Source organism: Leptonychotes weddellii, chromosome 3, assembly GCF_054177405.1.
Source record: "Leptonychotes weddellii isolate Sample4059 chromosome 3, ASM5417740v2, whole genome shotgun sequence".
Classification (NCBI taxonomy): Eukaryota; Metazoa; Chordata; class Mammalia; order Carnivora; family Phocidae; genus Leptonychotes; species Leptonychotes weddellii.
The window spans coordinates 77,165,190-77,193,047 of record NC_138371.1 but is presented as its reverse complement, the minus strand read 5'-3'; the positions used below and the strand labels follow the sequence as shown (position 1 = coordinate 77,193,047).

The 27,858-nt window shown below is 38.2% G+C and overlaps 1 long non-coding RNA gene across 2 annotated transcripts in view; it reads right to left on the bottom strand.

Moving 5' to 3' along the window:
• Positions 1-8,654, bottom strand: part of LOC145720558 (uncharacterized) — a 155,654-nt gene extending 147,000 nt beyond the window's left edge. The window contains exon 1 of one of the 2 annotated variants that reach the window (XR_014143613.1): positions 8,241-8,654. This is a non-coding gene — a long non-coding RNA (uncharacterized LOC145720558). The remainder of the gene's footprint in view (positions 1-8,240) is intronic. The other variant, XR_014143614.1, reaches the window with a different exon arrangement.
• Positions 8,655-27,858: the final 19,204 nt, after the last annotated feature.

Genomic DNA, 27,858 nt, shown 5'->3' with positions numbered 1-27,858 from the left:
ATACTATTCTTGTGGAGGAGGGGAAATATAGGTTATGGGTCTTGGAGAACAAGCAAACCAAAGAGGGAAATGGACTTGGAGAGAGGTCTCTGGTGAGTAGTTAAAGAGCTTGGTCGTTCATCACAGTTAAAAAAACTGATTATATTCAAATATAAAGTAGAATCACTGTTTTTCCATTTATAGAGTTTTTTTTTTAAGATTTTATTTATTTATTTGACAGAGAGAGAGAGAGCACAAGCAGGGAGAACAGCAGGCAGAGGGAGAAGCAGGCTCCCCACTGAGCAGGGAGCCTGACGTGGGGCTCAATCCCAGGACCCTGGGATCATGACCTGAGCAGAAAGCAGATGCTTAACCAACTGAGCCACCCAGGTGCTCCAATTTATAGAGTATTTTAAAATAGGTTCCTTTATTTGATCTGATCCCTACAGAAACACTATTATATATTGAGGGTGATTTTTTTTTTTAAGATTTCATTTATTTGACGGCGGGGGCGGGGGCAGAGAGAGAGAGAGAGAGGGAGAAGCAGACTCCCCACTGAGCAGGGAGCCCGACACAGGACTCGATCTCAGAACCCCAGGATCATGACCTGAGCCGAAGGCAGATGCTTAACCGACTGAGCCACCCAGGCGCCCCAAGGGTGATGTTATAATCTCAAGTTGATGGATAAAAACCTAAGATTTTAACTACAAAATTATCTCGAAATGGCTTAACTAGCATATCTAAACACAAATGTTTATTGGTTTTTTGATTTGCTTCTAACTGTAAGTACAATGTTCTTCCTAACCACATTATCACTTTTGAGATAATACCAGGTTACCAAGTGCATATGTAACAAATACTAAAAAAGTTTGATACATTTATGATTACCTTAAAAGTGTTGAACTCAAATCAGAAACAAAGGAAATGAATTGCAATACAAATAAATATAAAAGCCACATATAGATTTAAAAAGAGGCATTGTACTGAATTGAGGGAATTTCCTTGTCACAAGCTTTCTGTGGATCAAAAGTGAATACAATTTTTCAGAAATTGTTAATGAAAGCAAGGCAGAATTCGGAGGAATACATTGTTCTGGAGAATGGGAGTGACAACTTTGTGTTCTCCACATTGATCAGAACACAACTAGAGTTTTGGGTTCAGTAATTGGTAGGACATTTAAGAGCGCTGCTGGCAAGCAGCAATCCAGAGGAGGTGACTGAATGGTGAGGTGGTCAGGGAACAGATGGCTCTCTTGGGTGGAGCAACTCAGGGCATTGCCCTGCGCAACAGGTATTGTTCTAAAGGATCCCCAAACTAGCATTTTGTTTAATCCTTATAACAATCTTATTTTAAGAGGAACTAGACCTTTCTTCCCATTTCACAGATGAGGAAAGTGAAAAGTGACAATTTCAATTATCAGAGTAATAAGCTAGAAAACAGTTCTTTTGCCATGAAAGAATTTAAGGATGCAATAGTAAAAGTATGCCATTATGCTAGAGAAATCCCAACATCACCTAGGTCCTATATTTACTTGTCCTGATGTTCTCTTATTACCCCTCTGCCTCTTGGGTCTCAAAATTCAACTGAAGTTAAAGAAGTTTATTTACCTTTGTTAGCATAATAATAGCGATATTAATAGAACTATAAAATATGTAATGTATATAATGTATTATATAAAATATAGACAACTATAAATTTAAATTGTGCCCCCAACCTAACCATTTTGTAGGTCATAAAATTTTAGAAACCTCTATTTCAACACTTTCATAAAGTGTTTTTCTATTTCATTACTTGAAATAACTGAATCCTTATTTAACTATTACTGTTTCCATTTTTTTTAACTTGATTAATTTTTTAAAAAATTCTACTATGAGGGGGCACCTGGGTGGCTCAGTTACATGTCTGACTCGGTTTCAGCTCAGGTCATGATCTCAGGGTCCTGAGATCAAGCCCCGCATCAGGCTCCACACTCAGAGTGGAGTCTGCTAGTACCTCTATCCCCGTTCCTCCCCCTGAGGTCTCTCACTCTCTCAAATAAAAAATGTTAAAAAAAAAAAAAACTGAACTATTAAGTAAACAAAAATAAATTTAAAAAGAAAGATTTTTATCACTGCTCTGACACCAATTCTCTGACACCAATTAGGGGTTCTGCAATTTAATTCAATTCTGAACTAACCATTTGTGCCTGATTCCACAAGTTAAAGGCAAAGCTCTCCACAAGACTGTCCTCAGTTTAGATGCCACAGCAAGTCTTAGGTACCACTTGTACTCCTGATTGACAAGCTATAAATTGTGTTCCTACAATCCCCTCTAGTTAGATAACTTTCCAGAACTCACTGAAAGCATTATACTTATGATTACAGTTTTATTATAAAAGATACAGATCAGGAACAACCAAATGGAGAGATGCATAGGGCAAGGTCTTAGGTGGGGGAGCTCCTAAAGCAGGGTTTCTATGCCCTCGTCTTGCAGAATCCAGGCACATCACATTTCCAAGCACGTCAATGTGTTTACCAACCCGGAAGCTCCACCAGGTTCGTGGTCCAGAGTTTTCACTGGTTTCCTTACTTAGGCATAATTAAATCATTGGCCATGTGACTGAACTCAATCTCCAGCCTTCCTTCTCTCTCCATCTGAAAGCAAGGCTGGTTGAACGGTCCAACCTTCTAAGCACAAGGCTGGGTCTTTTTGGTGAAAGGCTTTTATCCTGAAACTATCCTGAGGCCCCCAGGAGTCACTACATTAGCATAACAAAGACACTTTTATGACTCAAGAAATTCCAAGGATTTTTGAAGGTTTGTTCCAGGGACCAGGGACAAAGACAAGATACATTCTCTCTATCTTATCTATCCATCAGGGGTCTGTCAATAATTTAAGCACTTTAATGTCATTTACTATAAAAACAGCTGATCCTTTTTTATAGAACCATATTTAAACTTCAAGAAAATATTTAGTAGATTTAGATTAGTTATTATCAAATGCAGGAAAATTCTAGTTGAAAAAATTTTGCCCCTTTGCTGATCATCAATGAAGAAATTAAGGAATGGCTATTATTGATTAGGCATCCTCAGGATGATTCTGAGGACTCCGCATGCCTTGCATCCCTTAGAAGTTGTTATCCTAAGTTCAGGACTGACTGGTCACATTGGAGTGAATCTAAGTTGCATGACTAGAAGGAATTTGGAATTTCTTTCCCAACTTTATTGCAAAGAAGCGGTGGCTTTAAGCTTTTTCTTTACTAAAAAGCATTTTACTGTGATATTTTAATTAAGTAGCTTTGTTTAGCCAACAACTCAATCTGATGCTTTTCATGGGGATTCTTTTTGGGGTCTAAATAGATCTCTAGGAGAAAAGGTGTATTATCATTTATGTCAGAAAGTGACATGATCTTCGTACTTGTTAATCCATAAATAAGGATATGTCTATCACAGGCAGAGAAAATGAAGGGGTGGGGAGAGAAACAATGCATAGCAGCAGGGTTTCTGTGTGTGTCTAGCAGAGCATGAGAAAATGAGGATGATGCTGATTTAGCTTTCATTCTATTCATCACCGAAGTTGTGAAGCTAATATTATGCATAGATACTGTCCTTCCTTTAAGTCAATATAATGCATATGCACTTTAGAAGGCTTATGGGTTTAGCAAGGTTTTGTGGCAACACTTATAGGAACTTTAGAACAATTCTGACTTCTAAAGGGAGTGACGTCCCTGAAAATACTGCTACATGGGATGGAGACTAAAGGCACACCCTAGTTTTGACGCAAATGCTGGAATGGCAGGTAGGGAGAGGAGGATTACCGTTGTCGGCTCCTAGTCCCTGAAATGACATCTCTTAGATAAACCACCCCGCCAGGGGAGAAACAACTATCTAGTATTTTGACAAGGAAGAGTTTATAAACACTAGACAAAACTTGGACCTTCAGCCAAGGAGGGATTATGAGAAGGGGTGGGGACAAAGAGTCAAACCAAGAATGTCTGGGATGAAAAGAAGCCAGCGCTAAGCCACATGGCCAAAGAATCGAATGATCAGTTTTGGCTGCAGAGAAGGCTGAGTAGCAGGTTAGGGCATCTTTTACTTATTTCTGCTATCATGCCATTAAAAAAATTGAATTTCTAATAAAAATCATTTGGAATAATCTCTAAATTGAGACACTGAAGAAGAATGAGACTTAAAAGGTCTATCTTTGTATCTTGGGAATAAAAACTGTTCAGAAGCACAGAATTGCCATGAGTGATTTCAGCTACCCACCTTGCTGTAGAATTTCTGTAGCTGCTGCTCATTAGGAGGGAAGAAGAGGAAGGCAGGGCTCTGAGAGGGTCCTGTGTGAGCCTCAAGTAGGCTACAAAGGGGCAAAACTACCTTGGCAACACTTGCAGTATCTTAGATTGACAAGTTCTCATTTCATTTTGCTGCATATCCTTCTGTGTCGCCTAGCTACTGTAAAGGATTCATTATTCATTAAATAAGTGATGAATATATACAAAAATTGCAGCCACATGGGCTGCACAAATGCATTTTCATATTATTAACATGTTGCCAACTTGCAACTCTTCGAAGTCTGAGTAAATGTTTTGACAAGAGGAGACAGTAAGGACAAATAAGAAGTAGCGGTCTTGAAGAAATTCAGCCCCACTTCTAACAGCTTTAAAGTCTTAAGAGTGTTTTCACTGGGGCAGTACCAGATAAATTGCTCTTATATGTGCATGCAAGAGGCTGAAATTCCTTTGAAAGTTTATAATTTCTCATGGGAAAACACAACATAAAAGTTACTTTTACTCATAGAAAAACAAAACCATATTTTCCTGTCAACCTTTGCTGTTGGGAATTTCAAACTTTTTACATTTTTTTCCTGTGATTCTTAGCTGGCCCAAGGGACAGGCGTTTACAACATAATTTACTTTCAACGTGTCTCTGTAAATCATTGTAATACTCTCTATTGCTTGTGGAGAGGGGGGGAAAAAAAAAAACTCCCAATGGGGCTTCCTGTCCCACTTTCCCTAGACTCCAACCGCCCGAACACGAACAGAAACTTTCCCTTTTAATGTCCAGCCTCAAAGACAAATCCACACAAAGGAAACATCATACAATGAGTACAGGTAAAGACAGAACCAGGGGCAGACTTCCAGGGAAAGATTATATCCCAAGATTAATTAGGAGAGGGGAGACTTGCCCTTGGTGATGTGGAAATTGTAGAAATGCTCAAGTCATTTTAGAGTAGGTGGGTTGCCCTCAGCCAAATGACTTAAAATCTTTTTTCATAAAATCCTAAGGACCTGTAGCATACTTTTGCCAAGCTATTAATATCAAGGATCATTCAGTTTTACATGAGAATTTGATGACTTATACACTGGTTGAACCTTCACCTTTTACAACCTTAATGGGAATTTATTAGCTATTTCACAGTGTGTAAATTTGAATCTAGGTCAGATGAGGAAGAAAAATAGGGCATACCCAGGCCTAAAGAGTAACCTGAAAAATAATATATCAGAGCAAAAAAAGATAAGGTGCAAAATTAAACAGATGATTAAAAGTGTCTTAAGCAAGTGGAGATTTGAAGACAGAACCTAATAAATTAGGACTCTATATAGACCATTTGAGCCAAATTCATGTGACTAGTGAGCTTGATTCCTACACAAGTGCTGCAGATGAAGGAGTTAAAATATCAAATTAACCTGCTTCTGCTAACTGTCCCTAACAGGAAATGTAACCCAGGTGGGTTTGATATTCACAAGATTAAAGCGTATGTCTACCATCAAATGGTCACCACATTAAAGCTGTTTTAATGAGGACTTGGAAAGATAATGAATGAATGTCGCTAATTCACTACAGAGAAGACAGCCTGACCTCCTCCTGACCTCTCTGCTGCCAGGTATCTTAAACAACATATTAGTTCTGCTTAAAGCCAAAATGGGATGGTCCGTAAGATAAAAACAAGCCAAATGCTTACGAGAATGACTTTTGCTGGTGTTAAAGCCAGAAAAAAAATTTCTCCCTGGAGTCCTTATAAAAAGAACACTGTGGAAAAAAAAAAAAAAAAGAACACTGTGTAACAGGATGAAAATCATCCTCACTGACACCTTTATCTCAGACAGAGCCCTCAGCTACACCAGGCTGTTTCCTCCAGTACCCCTCAACACTGTCCAGTGACACCATGCCAGGAAAATACCACTAGGTAAAGGCATGGGCGGAGAACTATTATTTAAGGATATAACTCTCTGCTGGTTTAACCTAATCCTGAGTAAATTTTAGAGGATTTAGAGGGACTGCTTATCTCTCAGGTAAGCCTTCATAAATATCAAGCATTTGATAAATTTACAACAGCAGTGTATTAGAGATTGTATTTGCTAGAAAATACTCCGGGCTCAGCCAATTTATTGTAATTCCCCTTGTTTTTCCAGGCAGCAAGAGTAGGGGGTAGGTCTTTGTGGGAACTGAGGACCTAGTGACAGTTCTTCCCAAAGAAAAGACAACTTGTCTTCTGCTAAGAGATGAACCAAAGAAGTGGCTACGGGGCGCCGAGGTGGCTCAGTCGGTTAGGCATCTGCTTTGGCTCGAGTCATGATTCTGAGGTCCTGGGATCGAGTCCCACGTCGGGCTCCCTGCCCAGGGGGGAGCCTGCTTCTCCCTCTCCTCCCTGCTTGTGCTCTATCTCTGCCTGTCTCTCTCCCTCAAGTAAATAAAATCTTAAAAAGGAGTAGCTATGGTTAGAGATGGGAGACAGGAAAGACTCTAGTACCTATTTTGGTCATTGAATACAAGAACTGTCAAATAAGGTAAAATGAATACAAGTGAGAATTCACTTTAAGACTTCAATAACAACGATACAGTAAGTAAGTACATTACAGTGGTTTCAGATTTTTTTTCTGGAGGAGAAGAAACATGTTGGATGGAATTGGAGTTTACATGAGACTTGCACTGGAATATTTTCTCCTAAATAAGATTATCAGGAAAGTCTACAGATGTATTAAACGAATACTGTGGTTTGTCTATATGCACACAGCCCCGGCTTTTTTAAGGATATCTTTAGTTTAAAATACTGAAGAAAATTTAAGCAAGAGGGGAAAATCCTCAAAATTATTTTCCAGGCCAGATTTATTTTGGCAGTCACATTCAGGAAACTATGTAGTGTACCAAGTTTTGAGTATTGTATTTGGACACTAATCCATAACTGTAGTCATCAGTTTACTGACAACCATCTGCTTGGACACTACTCCCACATTTTAATAAGTAACGTTAAATTAAAATGGCAACAGACAATTTTGGCAGCAAAAGTAAAAGTGGTAATAGCACCCTTGAACCCATACGAAGAATCAGGAGTCAAACAGCAATACTATTCATAATTATGCAAACATGTTTAGGTAAAGAGTACTATCTTTTTCCATTACAACCATGATTCTTAAAAGAATGATCTGTGTTCATCTTTGCTTCTTTATCTGTCACTTTACCACCTACAGAAACCTTGTTTTGCCAGTGCATTCCATTGATGAGTTCCGGCTGTCAACTCAAACTAAATTTTCTGTCATTATCTTACTTTCCCTTAGCCATTCGATGTTATGGAGACAAAAATATGGCTTAATAAATGTTGGACACCCTCTACGCTCTGGCCTTTTCTTAGTCCAGCTACCATCTACATCTCAATGACTCCCCAATACCCACATTTAGCCTAGACCTCTTATAGGAAGTATACACCTACATAATCAATGACCCACAAGGCATTTCCTTATAAATGTTTCACAGATATAGTCTAATAAAAACATTCAAAACCAAACATATTTCTATCCATACCACCCACCCCTGCACAACATTCACCAAACCTGTCCTTCTATTTAGTTTTGCCAGAATCTCAGGAAAAAGAACCACCATCTACCCCATTACCCATGCCAAAAACCTAGAGTCCCTGTTGATTTTGTCTCCTTTCTTTTTCATAAAACAATTAGTCACAATGCCCTGAATGTTCGTTAGGTTATAAGTGATTGAGAATACAATATAAATTTGCTTAAAAAAAGGGCACCTGGTGGCTTAGCCAGTTGAGCGTCTGCCTTCGGCTCGGGTCATGGTCCCGGGGTCCTGGGATTGAGTCCTGCATCCGGCTCCCTGCTCAGCAGGGAGTCTGCTTCTCCCTCTCCCTCTACCCTTCCCCCCTGCTCCTGCTCTCTCTCACGCGCTCTCTCTCAAATAAACAAAAATCCTTAAAAAAATAAAAATTTAAAAAATAAATTTGCTTAAAAAAAATGAAAAGAACAAAAATATTGGCTCATTTACCTGCAAAGTTCAGTCCTAATCGGCTCTATGGCTGAAATTCCTGGGCCTTCTTAAGAGTCTTTCCAACTCTTAGAGGTTTACTTGTCTATTGTTTCCATTGCCGGTAGGCTCACCAATTAGAGGGGCCAAATCTAGACTCTAAACTCCTAGCCCATTCTCTCAAGCATTCCAGCTAAAAAACAGTGTCCCTTCCTCAAAGTTTCAAACAAAAAAGTCAGGGAATTTAATCTTACGGTCTCTCTTTGGATTGAATTGGAGGAAGTGCTTATCTCTGATCCAAACAGCATGGGTGGGAGGAGGCAGAACCTGATTGGTGGTCTGAATTACAGCGCCACACCTGGAACAGGGGTGAGGTCAGAACCACTTAAGGCACAAGAATGAGAACTGTGAAGTAGTAATAGCACAAAAATTAGGGTGCTTTACCAACAGAGGGAAGTGGGTGCTAGCAGAATATTCCAAGAATATGCATTTTCCTTCTTTTTTTCCTAAACATGAGCAAAATATAGAAAAAATAAAAATAAAAGTGTGAATGTGTTAAACTTTAACCTTGATATAGTGTTAACGATAACAGTAGGACTCTGTGAAAAGCAGGCATATTTTGGACATCATCTGAGTTCCCTTGGAAAGCTTCTGTCTGTATTTATCTCCTGAGCATGCAGCAATTTTTATGTATAGCAAGGCTTAATGGTTTTACTCTTTTGAAGTGAATTATGGATTTTAAAAATAGATAATTAATTTAAATGTTCCTGGCTTAAATAGTAGAATAGTAGTTCACTCGAGAGAGATTGTAGTAAGAGGAAAAGGTGGGTTTTTTTTTTTTTTAGTTTGAAGAAAAAAACTCAGGAAAGACTTAAATCATGGACATTAAGCACATAAAGATTTTTCATACTAATTTTACTCACCAGCTGTTCCTTTCCACTGCAAACTAAACAAAGAGGAAAGCTTAATTTCCAGAAGGAGGATTTAGATTAGGCGCAGGGAGTCTGATGTTGCTGTGCATACTGAATGTACCTGTAGGAGAACAGACCCTCAGGTAGCTGTGACATGGAGTCCGCTTGGCTTGCTGCACTAGCATAATGATGGCTTCACGCCCCACGCTCCTCTCCATCCTTTCTGATTAAGGAGGTAGGAAAAGCTCTGAGTCGGGTGCTAAAATGCAGTCACCGGGGGAAGGAGGTTATGCCCCTCTCTTCTACATTTCTATTAAGCTGTGAAAGATGCTATCTGCCCAGATTGGTTTGTACCAGAACATTCTCAAAATCCAGGAACTGGAATCACCTGAAGGGTTTTGTTAACCCCCACAGGGTTAGGCCCCACTGGCAGAATCTGAGTCAGTCAGTCTAAGGTGGGCTTGGGAATTTTTATTTCTAAAAAGTTTCCAGGTGATGCTGAAGCTGCTGCCCCAGGCATCACACTTTGAAAATCACTAGCTTCAACATCGCCCTGTGGTGGCAAAAAAAAAAAAAAAAAGGGTTGGGGGGAGAGCGAGAGAGACTTGGGGATTCTTTTAAAATTAGATGACTTTGAAATACAAGTGCCCAGGTAGTTCCCTATACTTAATGAATTAATTGTAAGCCTCTATAAGCAGTATTTTCTTAGAATATTTTTTTTTAATTAAATTGAGGTCATATAGAAGAGTTTTCTCAATATTTCTTCGCTTTAGGGCACTGGAAATCTTCTAGAGAAATCTAGCTTATGGTTTTTCCACAGTAACTGAGTATTTTTCTATTTCTGAGCTACACTCTTCCCCTGACAAGTCACCAGCCAACATACTTGCCATCCTCACCTGAGAAACATCAGAATTCCAGAGAATAAGGCCTGGTTATTTATATTTTTACAAGACCTCACACCCAGGGAAAATGAAATATGCAACTGGCCTAGTGTCTCTCCAGTGGGTCCTTGTGGCTCAGTGTAATGTATCCAGCAGCAGTGTTGTACATAGATTCAAAAGTCCTACATCTCAAGCAGTTTAGATGGAAGTGGAGATGAAGTACCTTGGAAAGCTCTAAGTTCTCTGAAAAGTGGTTCTAGTTGTAAAGAAGACACTGCAGTCAAAAAATCATACAGGGAACCCAGGGGTGCCTGGGTGGCTCAGTGGGTTGAATGCCGGACTCCTGGTTTTGAATCAGGTCATGAGATCTCAAGATGGTGAGATCGAGCCCTGCCTCAAGCTCCCTGGTGGGTTCTACCCTCAGCAGGGAGTCTGCTTAAGATTCTCCCCCTCCCTCTCCCTCTACCCCTCCCCCTGCCTTCTCTCTCTCTCTCACTCGCTCACTCTCAAATAAATAAATAAATGAATAAATCTTTTAAAAAATCCTTTTTAAAAAAAATCATACAGGGAATCTGAATATAATTGTTTCATGACTTGTGAGCATGGGATAAAAGCAGTATTTCTAAATGGGCATTTGATAGAAAAGGTGATTTTATTAAATATGCATGAACATTAAATAAATATATTTATAAAGAAATATATTCAAATAATAAATAAATTAGATCTCACAATGAGAAAAACAATTCTCTAAGTGAACTCTCTTTTTCTCTTGAATGAACTGGCTCCTTGGTTAGCTTGAGTAGTTCGCTTGAGAACTTGTGAACTACTCAAGATAGGTCCAAAGTTGCAAGGCATGTAACCGTAGTATAAGTTCCCATTGGGTTTGAGAAAAAGTGAGAATCCTCCTGCTTTAAGTGGGTAAAATTCTTCCCTTACTCTTTTTTGTTTGATGTACAGCAGTTAGACTTTTGTCAAAGATGCAGACAAGAGATCTTTGACTGATCCAACCCACTGTTTTCTTGTCCTCACATCCCTCAACCTTGGAGGTCCCAGGCCTCATTTTAGATAACATTTTAGTGTTAACAGAGAAGGCTCCCATCAGTTTGGAATGAGCTTATTCAAACTGGCAAAAAATGATGTCCCACTGCCCACTTTATGGATGAGGAAATTAAGGCTCTGAGAAAACTCACGGAGATAATGCATGCAGAGCACTCACTTCAGGGTCCGGCACATGGTAAACTGCTAGCATACATACCTAAGGCACAGTACCTCTTCGGGAATGCATACGTATTGGACGTGCAAACATCCATGGTGGTCCGGTCTATGACGAGTAGGTGCAAAAGCAACAGAACAGAGAGATGAGAGTAGCCAACTCAGTGTAGAGAGGCTACAGTGAGGGTCTCAGAAGATAGGTCCCTTGAAGCCTATGTGGGAGTCAGCACCATGGTCCAAACACCTGCATCTATTGAATGGATACGTAAGAACGTAGACGATTTCACCATGAAATTCAGGTAAAATAAGACCTCATTCTGATGCAATGTAAATAGGTTTGATCAGAACTCCTTTTTTTTTTCCTCTTTGATTGAATTATAATGTGCATTCAGTGGTTCTCAAAGCTGTTCATCCATGACAATAATAGAGGAGTTGCTAATAAACACAAGCACTAGATACTTTGGAAGTTCCAATTCCATTTCATAGATAGGAAAGAGTGGGGTAGGGTAGCGAAGGGCTCTACGCTTTTAAAAAGCTCCCAGGTGCTTCTGGTTATTAGCAAGGTCTGGAAACCACTGGTTTAGTACAGCTGTTCTCCTCACTGACTGAACACTGGAGTCACCTGAGGCCCTTTTATTTATTTATTTATTTATTTATTTATTTATTTATTTATTTATTTATTTTTTCTGAGGCCCTTTTAAAACTATCCAAACCTGAGCCCTGCCCTAGTTATCTGTATTTTATTTAATTTATTTTATTTTTTAAAGATTTTATTTATTCATTTGAGACACAGAGATAGAGAGAACATGAGCAGGGGGAGAGGCAGAGGGAGAGGGAGAAGCAGGCTCCCCACTGAGCGGGGAGCCCGACTCGGGGCTCGATCCCAGGACCCTGGGATCATGACCTGAGCCGAAGACAGATGCCTAATGAACTTAGCCACCCAGACGCCCCCTGTATCTTATTTTTTAAGTTCTCTAGGTAATTGTAACGTGCAGCCAAGGTTGAGGCCCACTAGTTGAAGCAGATGAGTGTATTGCACTTAGCAAAAGGAGGGTGGGTGGGCAGACAGAGGGAATAATAATAATGAAAAAAAAAATGTTAGACATAACAAGGCACTGTTATGGAGGTTTAATTATGAATTATAAGTACTTTGAATCTACTTTTGTTATTATTGTTTTACCCCCTTCTCAACTCCCAAATCTTGTAAAGACATAGGGGAAGGTAGATACTTGTTCTGATGCTAGTTTCCAGGATGCATTTCAGCCTGAAATGTTTCTTTCAGTAAGTGCAGTTAGCTTGCACTGAAAAAAAAAGTGAAGAAACGGGCGCCTGGGTGGCTCAGTTGGTTAAGCGACTGCCTTCAGCTCAGGTCATGATTCCAGGGTCCTGGGATCGAGTCCCACATCGGGCTCCCTGCTCTGCGGGGAGCCTGCTTCTCCCTCTCCCACTCCCCCTGCTTGTGTTCCCTCTCTCGCTGTGTCTCTCTCTGTCAAATAAATAAATAAAATCTTCAAAAAAAAAAAAAAAGTGAAGAAACATTCTTCATAGTATCCCATTCTAAAATGAAGTGGAGTCTCTGTCCTTTGATAAGAAATAGTATAGTTTACCAAGCCCTTTTGCCTTATAAATTACAGTGTGTGGGTAATCCTGGTTTTCATTGTGTTCAAAAACATGTTTGGGGGAAAATATCCTAAAATTTCAGAATTCTTTTTTTGAATGTAATGTGTCAAATTAATTTTAAAAGGAAAGAAAAAAACAGCTAAGGTGAGAGATAAATCAAGCAATCATTATTCTCTCAGTTGTAAGTTTTGAAACTCAAGGGGACAGAACATTTACAAGGGATCATAATTCACTTATGGCAGATGTTTCTATTTTAACTACATATACACAACCATTAAGAGCAGGCCTTCACATTAGGTGGGTCCTTGATGAGTCCTCATTTTGGCTGTTCTCACGAAGGACGAACATTCTAATGCTTTCCTTCAGTGTCTGTTGTTTAGCACATTGAAACCCTTGAAGCCTTTGGATAAGAAGAAATTAGATATTCTATGTAAGATTGTTAAGATCAAGTTTGAATTAACTTTGTGGTTCAAATGCTATCATGAAACAAAAATGTGAAGCTATTTTCAAAAAGGTATATCTTCTGTAATTCTGGAGAGTTGGATAAACCATTAAGTAGATATAAGCGATAGAATGACTAAGTTTTAATATTTATGGTGTAGGGAGGTTTGTGACAATATTTACAAGGTGAATAATATATTTAAGATTAGTTAATGCTAAACATAATGCCATTAATCTCTCATCAAATTAGTATAATTCTTTTTTCCTTTTTTTTTGGAAAATAATTGCCAGTAGTTTGTCCCTGGCAGTTAGCTGACAGAGCTTTAGAGAACCATTGATTGTGTGTGTGTGTGTGTGTGTGTGTGTGTGAATTATCCATATATTTATATATACAAGGCATTTTGTCTTTCCTCTAAGCATTCTTTCTCCTTATCTTACTGTGTTTTGTATAATGTGAGTGTCTGTCAGTGTGACAGCACTATTTTAATCCAACTAAAATCTCAGGTAAAATGACATTCTTTTGGTTCCCATCTGAACTTGATTTTGATGTTTCTGCTTAATGAGCATCCACTTTTTAAGTTTTAAAGCAAGGAAATACTCTTGTGTGTATTCTGCATTAAAGGCCAAACATTTTTTACATAGGTCATGGACTAAACCCGTGTTTAGGCCATTAGTTACCGAGCAATCATGTTTATACCGTATATCATTCATTTATAATATATGAATGTTCTATGTTGTGTGAGGTACTATAGCTGCTTCCTGGTTCATCTCTGTGATTAAATGTCCTGCCTGGTATTGTGGAGCATGCGGTGTGATACGACTCCAAGGAGTAGGAACCGTCATCTAAGTCATGAATCCTATTCCACCTCAACCCACTTATTATCCTATTTCTCTTCATGGAACTCCTTGTATCCCATTAAATAATTAAAGAGAAGGGTTGATTTATTTTGCTTTCCTAGGTCTATAATGACCTTAAAAGAGGAAGGCGAGAAGGGAAACGGAATGTTGATCTTGTTAATAACTACATGCAGTCTTTCACCATGGTTTGCTGGAGCAAGAAGAGATCTAGATTTCCTTCTTCCTTAGCAGGCCCCTTGGGGTGGGAAAAGCACGCCAGATTGGACCTAAAAAGCACCCTTTTGTTGCCAGATTGTTTTGACATATTGCCTATGTCCATATGGATGGATGCATATGTATACAAGTGCGTGTGTGTGTCACATATATATATATAATCTGCCTTTATAGAGAAATCAAATATCAGGTAAACCTTGAAAGGAAAATCGGATCATGCTACCCTGTCTGGTATGATCAACATTCTCTGTTTCAAAGAACCCATAAATGCATGTATCCCATCTCATAACATGCTAGCATTGAGAATCATTCCAAGAATCCACATCATCAAGCATTATGTATATTATATTTTATGAAAATTTAAAAATAAATGAGATTATATAATTAGGCCACAGTATACTGTGAATATTGATAACAAGTTTTATATTTTGTATGATACAACTTCTCTCCAAAGGTTGTGGAATTCTTCTAAATCTTTTTTTTTTTTTTTCCTACTCAGAAATTTACCACTACATCGTATTTGGGTAAAATGTTATTCTTGCTTTGATTTAGCTTTGTGTAAAATAAGCTGTTACCCACTCAGGACCATCAGTGCCTAAAGTTTTACCTCCTCTCTGAAGCTTTGCAGGATATTGCTTATTCATTCACTTTTTCATGTAACAATTATGTATTAAATACTCAAATGTGAACTCTGTCCTTTCCCAGTGGAAAACTTGAACTTCTGCTCCTGATGTGTATAGTCACTCTTGCTTCTTCTATAAACAAAAGCTCTGGAAAAAACAAGCAAACAGACAAACAAACACTCCATTTGTTGAGTTTTATACTATTATTGTACTATTGCTGTCTTTCCCTAACCCATGTTAATTTTCTTAAATTGCTTCTTTGTTTTTTATTTATTTATTTTTACTTTCTATATATTTTGTTGAAATACAGTGGACACAAAATGTTATGTTAGTTTCAGGTGTATAACATAGTGATTCTACAAGTCTCTATGTTATGCTATATTTACAGCAAGTGCCTCTACCATCTGTCACCGTACAACGCTACTGCGATACCATTGACTATAAACCCTATGCTGTACCTTTTATTTCCATGACGGATTCATTCCATAACTGAAAGCCTGTATCACCCATTTTGCCCACCCCCCCCCCCAACTGGTTTGCCTCTAGCAACTATCAATTTTTTCTCTATATTTATAGATCTGATTCTGCTTACTTGTTTTGTTTTTTTAGATTTCACATATAAGTGAAATCATATGGTATTTGTCTTTCTTTGATTTATTTCACTTAGCGTAATAACATTTAGGTCCATCCATATGGTTGCAAATGGCAAGATTTCATTCTTTTTTATGGCAGAGTAATATTCCATTGTCTCTATATACCACATTCTCTTTATTCACTCATCCACTAATGGACACTTGGGTTGCTTCTCTGGATGTCTTCCACACTGTTAACATACACCTCTCAGGTGTTCATGGGGTAGGAGGTCCTTCATAAAGGCTTAGGTTGCTATTGTGCTCTGTTATTATGCTAAGGCCTCATTGGACAGTAAACCCAGAAAGTCATGATGGAAACCTCCTGTACTAGTTTCTTAGGGTTGCTGTAACAGAGTACCACAAATAGGGGGCTGGTGACGGTGGTGGTTCTTAAACAACAGAAATTCATTATGTCACAGTTCTAAAGCCTGGAAGCCTGAGATCAAGGCATTGTCAGGGTTTTTTTTTATTTTGAGAGCTGTGAGGAAGAATCTGTCCCATGCCTTTTCCATAGCTTCTGGTGGTTTGTTGGTCAATCTTTGACATTCCTTGGCTTGTAGGCGTATCACCTCTATCTGTGCTGTCATGTTCTCATGACATTCTGTGTGTGTGTGCCCGCCCAAACTTCTCCTTTTTATAAGGACGCTAGTCACATTGGTTTAGGGGCTCACCCTACTCCAGTATGCCCTGATCAAAACTAATTTCAAAACTAATTACATCTGCAATGACCCTGTTCCTAAATAAGGTTACATTCTGAGTTACTGAGGGTTAGGACTTCAAAATATGAACTTCAAGGGGCACACAATTCAGCCTAAACACCTTCCTATCAACTGTAAATCACAGAAAATTGGAGGAGGGACAGATTTACAAAATGACCTCTGTGTGTTCGTTCATCACCTCTTCCCATTCTTCTGTACCCTATTATGTCTGGTCAAGGCCTAAATTTGCTTACAATTTTGAAGAGAAGCAAAAAAATAACCTCCATTAGGAAAGAAGGTAGCTGGAGGTTATGTTTTGTTTAAAGAGAGAGAATGCAGCTTGGGACATATGATAACGTCTGTATAGATGTATCACTTTTGATCTTATGATTTATGTTTTAATGAAAATTTTATATTGGAGAGGATTTCTATTATTGTTTATATAATAAAAGTATGTGTTCGTGGTTACATATATAAGCTTGCAGAAACGTGGAAGTAGTAGGCACATGTCATGCTTATTATGTCATCATTTTTGCCTAATTCATATGATCCTAGAAGCTGCAGAATGGGGAGGGCATTTGGGAACATAGGGTTGCACTTCTGCTTTAGTAGCCCCATAGCTATTTGGAGTTACTTATTGAGAGATCCAAAATAATTCTAAAGGATTGCTACTCATTTTGTACAACTTTATGTGAAAACTGGATTATTCTGGGTGTTGGTATCCAATTAGGTTTTTGGTATCTGACTTCTTTGACTTCCCTGTGGATTCAACACTATAAAGTAATAATTCAATAAAAAATTAACTTTATTTTGACCTTATAGATACTTGAATCTCCATTACCTCTACTAGCAGCTGAGCATATGAGTACCAGGTGATTATTCAAAGATATCCTCCAGGAAGGCTGAAATAATTTTACATGACTCTTTTCTAGTTTGGACTTCATGGATTGCCACTGATTGCACGTGTGTGTGTGTGTGTGTGAGAGAGAGAGAGAGAGAGAGAGAGAAAATAAGTTTACATGGCTGTTTATTGAGCATTACTAAAACCACAAAGAAGGATGTGTCTCTATAGATTTTTGCACTTTCTTTTGTACATCTCTAAATTTGGTACATTTGGGGACTTTGCATGACTCTGTTCACCCAGGACTAAAAAATGTCTAGCTCTTACAGTCTTTATCCTGTTCATAACCTTGCAATTAAAAAATGGGGGAAAACATACTGGACTCATTTCAATGGAAAATAAGGCTGCAGGTTTCTGAAAACAAATCTACAGTACACCATGCTTGGTGGGTAACATAGAGCTTGTGTTAGGTGAGGCTCTTAGAAAGTGTTGTATGTGTCTGCAAGCAGTTGGATAGTTCTTTCCAATTCTTCCAGACAGATTGGCTTCACTACATTTTTACAGTTTGAATGATTTTTTTTTTTTCAAGATAAGATACCACCAGTCTAATACCTTTTTTGGCAGTGAGCAATGAATGTCTTCTCAATAGCTTCGGAGTCTGTCTCACTGTTGTATCTTATAAATGGTATTAACGTGGAGCATAAGAACTAGGAGAGAACTAGGGGATACATTTTGTAATATTTCACAAGGTCTTCTGGAAGCTTAAGAAAGCTAAGAAAATACTCTTGTAAAACTTGTCCCCTGACCCAAAACTTTCTCTCCCTACCCCAGTAAGTTAAACCATAGATTCTGAACTAAGCCTGAGGTTTCTCATTTTATTTTCGGCTTTTAAGATTTGCACAGTAAAATCTCTGATTCGAACAATGAAAGGATAGGATGCAAGTTTCTTTAAGGAACATGTGCTCTGGGTTTATTTCTTTGTTTTCTAGATTTATATAGCACCTTTGACCCAAGGTCTAGGACACTTTCTTAGGTCAGCTCCTTCCCCACCTTTTTAAAATTGATCACTTGAGATGTAATCTGTGAATCACCCCATCGACTCCCTCTGAGCTCCCACTGGCATCATGCACTAGCTGCTCATGTCGGAGTGACAGAAAACTGCAGCGTGTCAGATCCATACAACACCAGCTCTCCGCGGAGATAGACATTCGTCAATGTCTTATTGCAACTGATGCCCTCTTTGGGAATTTTTTGTTGGAAAATTGTGGCTGTGAGACTAATAAAAAAAAATCTGCACATATACAAAAAGGTATAACTGGCGGTTATTTTTGCCCCTTTTTATTTCCATCAAAAAATAAACATCATAACAGAAAATGTACATTGGGTTACTTTTTTAATGCTCCTGTTAAAAGCCACACAAATCATCAAAGAGAGCCCATTCAGTTGAAACCAAATAAGAAGAGACAAATCAGCGAGCGGTCAGTGAAGAGGGGAGTGATGGCAAAGCAGTGCAGATTTACTTCTCAGGGCAAAGCTACTTTTCTGATGAGTAAGTTTTTCTCCCAAGCCCCTCAGTTTAAAAAAAGGGAAGGATGATGGAAACTGCCTTGGTTAATTGTCAGCTCACACCTTTCTTTAATGAGTTTTCTAGAAGTTTATGGTTAAGTTACCCTGGTGACTCAGGTAGGGTTTCCGTCAACTCCAGCTGAGGCTGTCAGAATAGGAAAATGGAGGTCCATTTTCTGATTAATGAAAATAATAATTATGTACAGATGAAAGCAAAGAGAGAAAGCAAAGAGCTTCCATGTTACTTTAAACAAAGAAGAGTTAAGGCCTTATCTTAACTATGCATTGGCACTGCAATGCGAAATGGTCATGCAAAATTAATTTTTAATGTGTTCAATTTATATTAAAAATTTCTGCAAGTGTGTGATTTTTTTTTCCAAGGCTGGAGTGCTACTTCATTTACAATATTCCCTGAAGGTGTTTTTTTTTAAAGAGACTCTTAAACTGAAGCCATTTTAAGGGTTTTATGAGACATTATGTGAGCTTTCATATGCAAGTTAGTCGTTAAGTACCAGATATTATATTCTGTAATATGCTTAAGTGATATTAGAGGCTGTATATAGCCTGCAGTAATAGCTATTGCTGCTTTTTTAATTTATCAAGAAAATGTTGCTTAAATAAGGAGCAAATCAATGCTGGGTTGTACAAAATATAAATGTAAGGAAGTAACGGTATTTTTTATATACTTGCCTCTTCCAGCTTCACTGAAAGGGAAAAATACAACCTACTTTCAGGACTTGTATTGACAGAAGTTGTCAAAAAAATAAAACAAAATCGCGTATTTAGAATTAGAAATCTGCTAAGAATACACAGAATGACATTGAACAATGGATATCCATTGCTACTCAGTGCTTCGTGATGGATACAAAGATGAATTTTATGCCCTTGATAATTGTTTTTTGTATGCTTTCTGGCATTCAGACAAAGTAAAATCTCTTACTTGGATTTAAACCAGTTAAGGCTTTGACTATTCTGCCCACAAAGGGAAATATTTGTATTAAGCTGGATTCGTTGGTCAAGCTTTGAAAAGCATGGATAAAGCCCCCACCTGGTGAGCAAAATTGACTTAAAAAAAATTAAAGGCAGATTCTTGTGCAAGGCTCCTTCCACTCTGCAACCCAACCACCACCGTCTATTTTAGAATGTTGATAATTCTGTGGATGGATGTTTAAACAGTCTTTTAACTGGTTTCGAAGTTGAATTTTTTATTGGTCAAAAATTAAGACATGACCTGTTATTGACAAACTGTCTATTGTATCCAAGGGATTATCATTGTGGAAATAGAAGTTGGGCCTAAAAAGAAGTCACTTTTCACTAAAACAAAATAAAGAATCTCAAAATATTGAATAACCCTAAGCAGAACAAAGGTTCTCTCAACTTGGCAGTATGAAATGTATGTTATATTTACCTTTTCATATTGAAAGCAAATGATTCCTTAGTTGAGATTATCCCCTTAAACATCTTCCCCCATTATGGGTACTATCAACACACACTTACATATATCTTCTGGGTTTCTTAAATCGTATCTTAAATATCATCAGTGTGAGGTGGAAATTTCACACTTTAAACCCACATTACTCAGAATAGCAAAAAAAAAAAAGTTCAATTGAGTTTTTCTTGACACTTTGTTTTGTGAGACAAATAACAAAATAATAAGCCAATACACAAAACAGCTTTCAGAGAACACTGTAGGTTCAGTACATGTTTCGTCCTTCCATATCTAAAATATGGGTTAGGGCGCCTGGGTGGCTCAGTCGTTAAGCATCTGCCTTCAGCTCAGGTCATGATCCCAGGGTCCTGGGGTCGAGTCCCACATCAGGCTCCCTGCTCGGCGGGAAGCCTGCTTCTCCCTCTCCCACTCCCCCTGCTTCTGTTCCCTCTCTCGCTGTGTCTCTCTCTGTCAAATAAATAAATAAATCTTAAAAAAATAAAATATGGGTTAATGATTGTTTATTGATTTTTATTTTCATTCCACAAACATTTACCAAGCCCCAACTGTACTGACATAATGTTCTGAGAGTCCCTAAACTGCCTTTAAAATCATCATCTGAGAAAGTACATTATATTCACTAATTTCAATGATCACCGTAGTTTTAGTTTCCTAATTCTTAAAGAATGATAACAAAACTCTTTTATATGAGAGATAACTATCAGATAATCAGGATGTTTGTTTTTATTAGAGCACTCTACAGCCAACACTTTGTTGAGTTTTCTGCTGCTTTTTCGATCCTGGGATTAATCTCATTATATTTACCAACTACCCTTATTATCATTTTTTTTTTTTTCCTTAACATCAACATGGGCAGGCAGAGCTTTCTATTTGCAGCCCCCTCAAGCTGTAAAATCTTTCTATGTATTCACAAGTTTCCTGGTCCCCCTGGGTTCCAGTAAAGCCAAAGCTGCGTATTTGAAAGAAAGACAAGATTCCAGCTCAGCCCTCTGCCTTCCTTGGCCCAGCTGCAGATCTCCTTCTTTCTCCACTTTGCATTATGATTAAATACATTTAAAATCAAAATCATCTTTTCCACTCGCCTTCCCTCTCCCAGCTGCTGATTCCCAGCCGATCCTTCTTTTGGAGTCAGAATTAATACGAATATTTAAAATCAAGATCATCTTCTGTTTCCTTGTCCTAGCCTAGCAGCTGCACATTTCTGCTCCCGGTACTGTTCTTAGTCTGTAGCTCACCAAAATGTTTCTCAGAAAAGGAATAGGAAGTTGGATTTTCCTTCCAAAACACCTAGTGCTTTCATGGCCCTCATTTTAACCTGTTTTCTTTCACAAGGACAGTGAACATGATCTTGCCAGAAGTTAAGGGTGTCAAATTGTGGGTGCGTACGTCAGGGGGTGAGCTTGCTTTATAGTAATTAATGTTAGTATAAAATGGCATGTGGGGCTGTCTGTGCCATTTATTCTTGTGGAACATGTTCAGACACATATGTACGTACTGTACATTTTTGACCAATGCAGGAAAATAAAACTGAATAGAGCTTAGCTCCCCCAGATCTTAAAATAAACATTCAGGAGAAATAAGGAGAAATAAGCAAATAAAGTTTTTTTGGCAGAGAGTTTATTTATTTAGCAACAGCGATGCAGTTGCTTACACTTTCTACAAATGTTTTATCTCTTTTTCCGTAGCACCTGTCCCTGAGTGAATAGAACCACATCTGTCTCATCTTGGCATAACAAGTACACATCTACATCTGTGAATGATGATTCCATTTTTGAAGGAAACAGTGTATACTTTTGCACTCCTGCAGTCTGGTAAAAAAAAAATATATTGCACAATGGATTTTGTGTCTTGCAGGAAGGCTTCTAAATAGTGAATAGGAAGTTTGGAACTAGTACAGAAATATTGAATTTGCAGTTTAGGAAAGCTATGGGTTTTACCTATGTCTGTGTATGCCCATTGTACATGTAAATGTACATATTATTTGATTAACACAAAATATCAGATAAAGAATTCACTTAGTAGAAGATATAATTTGGAAAAGAAAATGCTTTAGTAAACACTTCAGTATTTCACAAACCCATAAGATGGTAATGGTTTGCATATTGCTTCAGAAATATTTTCTGACAGTAAAAAGTTAATTTTAGGTAGGGAAGAATTCAAGGTCTTAATTGATACCAATTAGAGTTACTGATTGTGGTAATTTAGGGCATTTTGTATTTTGCACACTTCCATTTTAATACAAATAACCAATCTCTATGCAGAATCCTCTAATAATTAATGGAAGGGTTGAGAGGAGGTGGAGGATCCCGGAAGCCATATCTTCAGACGGATCCAAAGCAGAAGCTACAGTTTGGAAGAGACACAATTTTTCTCTCCCCTAAGCCTACACTAATTTCTGTGGTCTCTATTTGAAACCACAAACGTGGCCTTCACCCTTTATTTTTTCTCTTTCCCCACATCTCCTCGGATCTCCTAGCCCTAGTTCATTTTATTCCATTCTTCTACTGTCTTGCTGCAATTTGCCATCATTTCTTTTCTGGATTCTGCCAAAGCTTCCAAACTGACCTCTAAGCCTCTATATTATCTTCTCTCCAACCTCTGCTCTCACAGCACCTGGAAAGAACATTTCAAACTCTATCTCTGATCCTGGGTTTTCCGGCTTAAAACCCTCCAGTGGCTCCCTATTGCCCTGAGAAAGCCCAAACCCAACCTCTCACCTTGTTTACAAGAGACTCTGGAAGAGTCTTTCTGAGGCCCCGCAAACCCAACCTCTCACCTTGTTTGTAAGAGGCGCGCGCAGTTTCATCTCTTTCCACTTCCCTCTGCCTTTCCCCACCCACCACTACTACCTCCAGCCACTGAGGAATTATTTTCACCTGTTGAAACTCTTCCCATGATACCCTTCTCTCTCTCCCTCCTCCTCCCCAGCTTTGAGCTTTGCGTGTGTTACTCCTTGAACCTGCAACAGTTTCTCCTACCTCACTGCCAGCCCCTCACATTACTTCTCTGCACAATAGCAGAAGGGAATGGGCGGAGCTGTAATCCATGCGGGAACTCAGGGGGTGCAGGAATTATGGATTCCAACTTCATGACTTTCCCATTTTTATATTTTTGGTGGATGCCCATTTACTATGTGCAGAACACTGACTCAGGCACTGTGAGAATATTTTTAAAGTACTGCTCAAAAATTTGATAATGCACTTAGGAAAATTGGATACAAGCACCGCATGTTTATATACAAACTAGAAGTGACACAGGCAAGACGTACAGAAATTATTCTGCTGTTTGGTGCAAAGAGTGAAGTCAAAATTTACTTGACATATTATACCTTGATATACCATTACCTCACATTGTTTTGTTTTGTTTTGTTTTTCCGAAAGAAAATAGCCAGGTTTTTTATAATGCTGATACAATGATTCGAGGCTTTTAAAGATAATCCTTTAGGTGATTCCATAATCTCCTTCGTTACCATTTCCCAGAGTTTCACAAGTCTCACATTTATGAATCTCAGCTTTATTTCCTTCTGCTTCTCTGGAAGTCTATTTATTTTTTCTTGATCACTCCATGGTGAGAAGCAAGAACAGCTGCTCCCCTCGGCTGGGTCTGTTCATTTCACGAAAGAGTCCTGTATCTCACCTACCTTTCAAATAGCATTCGGTTCTTGAAGGCAAAACTGAGTCTGCAAACTTAACTGGGTTTTATTTTTATTTCAAGGATGCTGCTTGTCCCAGGGTTGTCCTTGCACTGTTCCATTACTGTCTCCTAACTTTTCCATGAGGACGCCCCGATTGTTCCTAGGGCTGCTCTACCTTGCTTTGTACCTTGGGCTGGAACTGCTTCAGCGTGGCTGCAGTGCTGACCATTGGCTCAAGACTTCCTAAATACTTCGTTTTTTGTTTTTTTTTCATCTGAAGGCGAGAAGAGCAAGCTGCACAATTTACCATCACTTCCTGGGTGGCCACTCCTTCCTTTTCTCTCCTGTCTGGCCTAACCAGCTGCCATCTGTTCTCCCAAGCAACCCAGGCCCTCCTGTGCTCGACAATGCACTGCAGTGTTACAGGCAGAATGAGCTGGGATAGAAATCTGAAATTCTTTCTCCATCTAGAGTGTGTCCAATTTCCTGCATTTTGTTGGTTGTGGCCAGTCTGTATATATACATTTCTAAGTTTCCTTTTGCTTAGTTTTATTCCAAAGGAAAAAAAAAATTCTTAAAAATCAATCAAGATGGTTATTTAATGTGTATTATTTATTGCTAGGACTCTGGATATTAGATAACACTATAGGCAGGCAGTTTTTAAAAACATTTACACCCAAGAGAATAAAAGGAGTTGTTTCAGTCCAGTGAGAAAATTACATATATGGGGAAATGTTCAAAATATGTGACTCCATCAGTTTTACTGGTCGATGAGCCCGAATTTAGATGCTTTAAAGAGACATATTAAAAAGAATATACATAAAGATTTTTATCTTTTGGATATGTTTTTTCTTCCTAATTTTGGACATACCTATGCTTTACAAATTCCCCTGATTTGAATTGATTTGATTCCTGTTGTTATAGTTGGAGTTAACATTATTATCTAGAAAAAAAATCTGCAACAAAATACTCAATAATGAACAATGAGCATTTAAAAGTTACAGCTGATACTTTAGGTCAAGGCTTTAACCGTCAACATAATTTTACTTCTGCCAGGAAAAGCAGTCTTAGTGCCGATAAGTACCATATATACATGTTCCCTGTTAATAATTTTTAACCTCAAATGCATTGATTTTAATCAATTCAAATTACTATATACTCAAACCACAGAACTGAGCTATCCAATTTTATTGAAAAAATCTTATGTTTCTGAATGTTTCATTATTTTTTTCCCTTTTTGCCAATTTGGATAATCAGTAAAAATTTAGAAGGATTGACATTCAAATTCTGGAATCAGGAATGTAATAAAGAAATAATCTTAGGCCCATTGTGGGGGTTTTTGTGTGTGTTTTTTTTTTTTTTTCCTTTTCAGTGAAGCTCAGTTGTGCTTGTGAAATTTTGAATGTGTATTTACTTTAGTTGTCTGTGACTTCAGGAAAGGAGATGGTAAAGACCAGGAAAAATTAAAATCAGAACTAGGTTAGTTAAGGCTGGAAAATGCTACAGTGTTCTAAAAGGAAAATAAAATGAAATCTTTCTATTTGTTTGTGGTCATTTGCTATTATACGTGCCAGTAGTGTTAAGTGGAAATAGTATATATTTATCGGTATGTCCAGTAAGGCATTTATAAACTAGCTGACACTACAGTGACATTTCTAGTTATAATGAACTATATAGGGCTTATTAGAAATGCTCTATATTTATTTCCTGTTTACATGACTTGTCAGATTTAACTGCAGTTCATTTACTCTTGCTAGGGTCTACGTGGTTAACTGAAATCCTGTGCTACTTACTAGGTATATAACTTTGGCAGGTTTACTTACCTTCTCTAAGTCTTAACTTCCTCTTCTGTAAGTGGAAATGGTATAAGTTCTACTTAGATCAAATCAGGGGCCAGCCAAAGACAGCCCACAGACCACATTCAATTTGCAGCCAGGTGTTAAGAATGGTGTTTATATTTGTGATGGGTTATGAAAACAACAAAAGCAAAGAAGACTATGTAACAGAGACCCTATGTGACTGCAAAGGTTAATTAATATATTCACTATCTGGCCCTTTATAGATAAGTTTTCCAACCCCTAAGTTATATCATAGAGTTTATCTTAAAGATGAAATGAGATAATGCCTGTAAAGAGCTTGGCAGGATACCAGGTCTATGGAAAGGGCTTAGTAAATGTCACTTGTTATTGTTTTTAGTAATACTAGTGAGAAAATGATACTGATATTCTTAACAAGGTCATCAGTTTGGTCAAGTCCCATTTTTTTCTGGGTCATCTCTTTCTTTGTCTATTGTAAATACCATCTTGTGTTAGGTAAAACCGAAAGCCATTCTTTTTTGGAAAGATGTAAAACATTCTACTTTTTATTTATTTTTTTAAAGGTTCTACTTTTTAAAGAAATCTTAACATGTACATTTTCTGACTTATTTTTATTAAGGAATTAATTAATTTTATTGTTTTAATCCAACTCTGATGTGAGGAGCTGTATCTTGGGAGAAGGGAAGTCTGGAGATATGTTCATAAAAAAACATGTCAAAGATCACTGGAAAGGAAATCACTTAATGTTCTCTCTTTGTGTGTGTGTTATTTTTATTTCTCTTGCAAAAGAAAGAATGTTAGTCACTTGATTTCTCCTTTTCTGAAGAGAGTCTTCAATTTGGAAAGAGTGATGTTTTCCCAAAGGGATGAAAAAAAAAAGTTGGAAGGGAAGATACAAAAGGGAAATAAGTTTATTGTTTTGTTTTACCTTCAGAGACTGCAGAGCATTAAATCCCATGCTTTCAGAATGCCCTGGGAATCTTAGGTAAACCCACCACAAACTAAGGCTCATACAGTAAACATCCCCCCCGCTTCCTTAAGCATTGGATTACAATGCATTAAAAAAATAAACCTTTGTCAGCAGTCCTGATAGTGGAATGTTATGGATCCCAGCCAATGGATCCTTGGGAATGCCATCACAAGAGGACCTAGCCAGCTGAGGAACAGAGCTGTGGAATCCACCTGGGGCAGTCTTATTTGGCCTCAAGCTTGAGTTCAGCTAAGTGTGTGGGAAAAAAAAATGAGGATCCCCTCCACAAAAATAAATAAATAAAGTGGGAAAACTAGTAGGGGTTCAAGTTAAAAGGGAGGGCCTTATAAACAGACCTGATTTGGTCAGGCAACAGCGGGATTCATGAGGGCCATGGGTGGGTAGAAATGAAATAGGCCATGAATTCTCCACCAAATTCCTGTGTGAACAGGATTTTGGCTTTCTTACTAGGGCATTCCTTATTCCTCCACATCTGGATAGCCAAGTCACAGGATTCTGGAGCCCTCAGCTAAAAGAATTATCACAAGCTGATGAACACTTAACAGTAGACGACATCCATCGGGCTCCCTATTAAAGCACTAATGTGCGAACATTTTCATTATGAACTTTCCCACAGAAGGAAAGGAAAACGATGGATTGTTTTTATTAAGATGGAGAAAATAATCCCATCTTTCCATGATTTGGGTGTTAAGGTCAGTTCTAAAAATGCACTATGGCCAGTCTCCTTAAATTCAAGGCAAGTTTGAGAAGTGAGGTGGCGTTGGAGGGAGCCTCACGGGTAGAGATCAAGTTCCGAAAGAAGTGAAGCAGACAGAAGCACAACGTCTTGGGAGGTCATATAGGTGCCTCCAGGAAGAACCTGTGCTAAAAGCCTTGCTGGGTAAGGTGAATCCCCATTGGGTGTAACCTACCTAGGAAGTGGCACACTGAAATTTCTCAAATTGCTGCTCAATCTATCCCATTTAGTTGCACTCTAGATTCACAATGCCTCAACTTAAGAACAGATGCACATTTCTGAAGATTCTGCATTCCTTCTCACCAAATCTGACTTGAACTCACAGGATGATTCTTAAATATTCTTCCAGTACAAAACTATCACTTCTCGAGATATTTTAAGATAACATTGCTGATCAACTTGGTAGCAGTAATTACTTATTTTTCAAACCATTATGTAAATAGATCAGCTAAAGCTCATTTGGAGACAAGATATTGTTATGTGATCTCATTTTGTATCCTGAAACCTAATTTTTA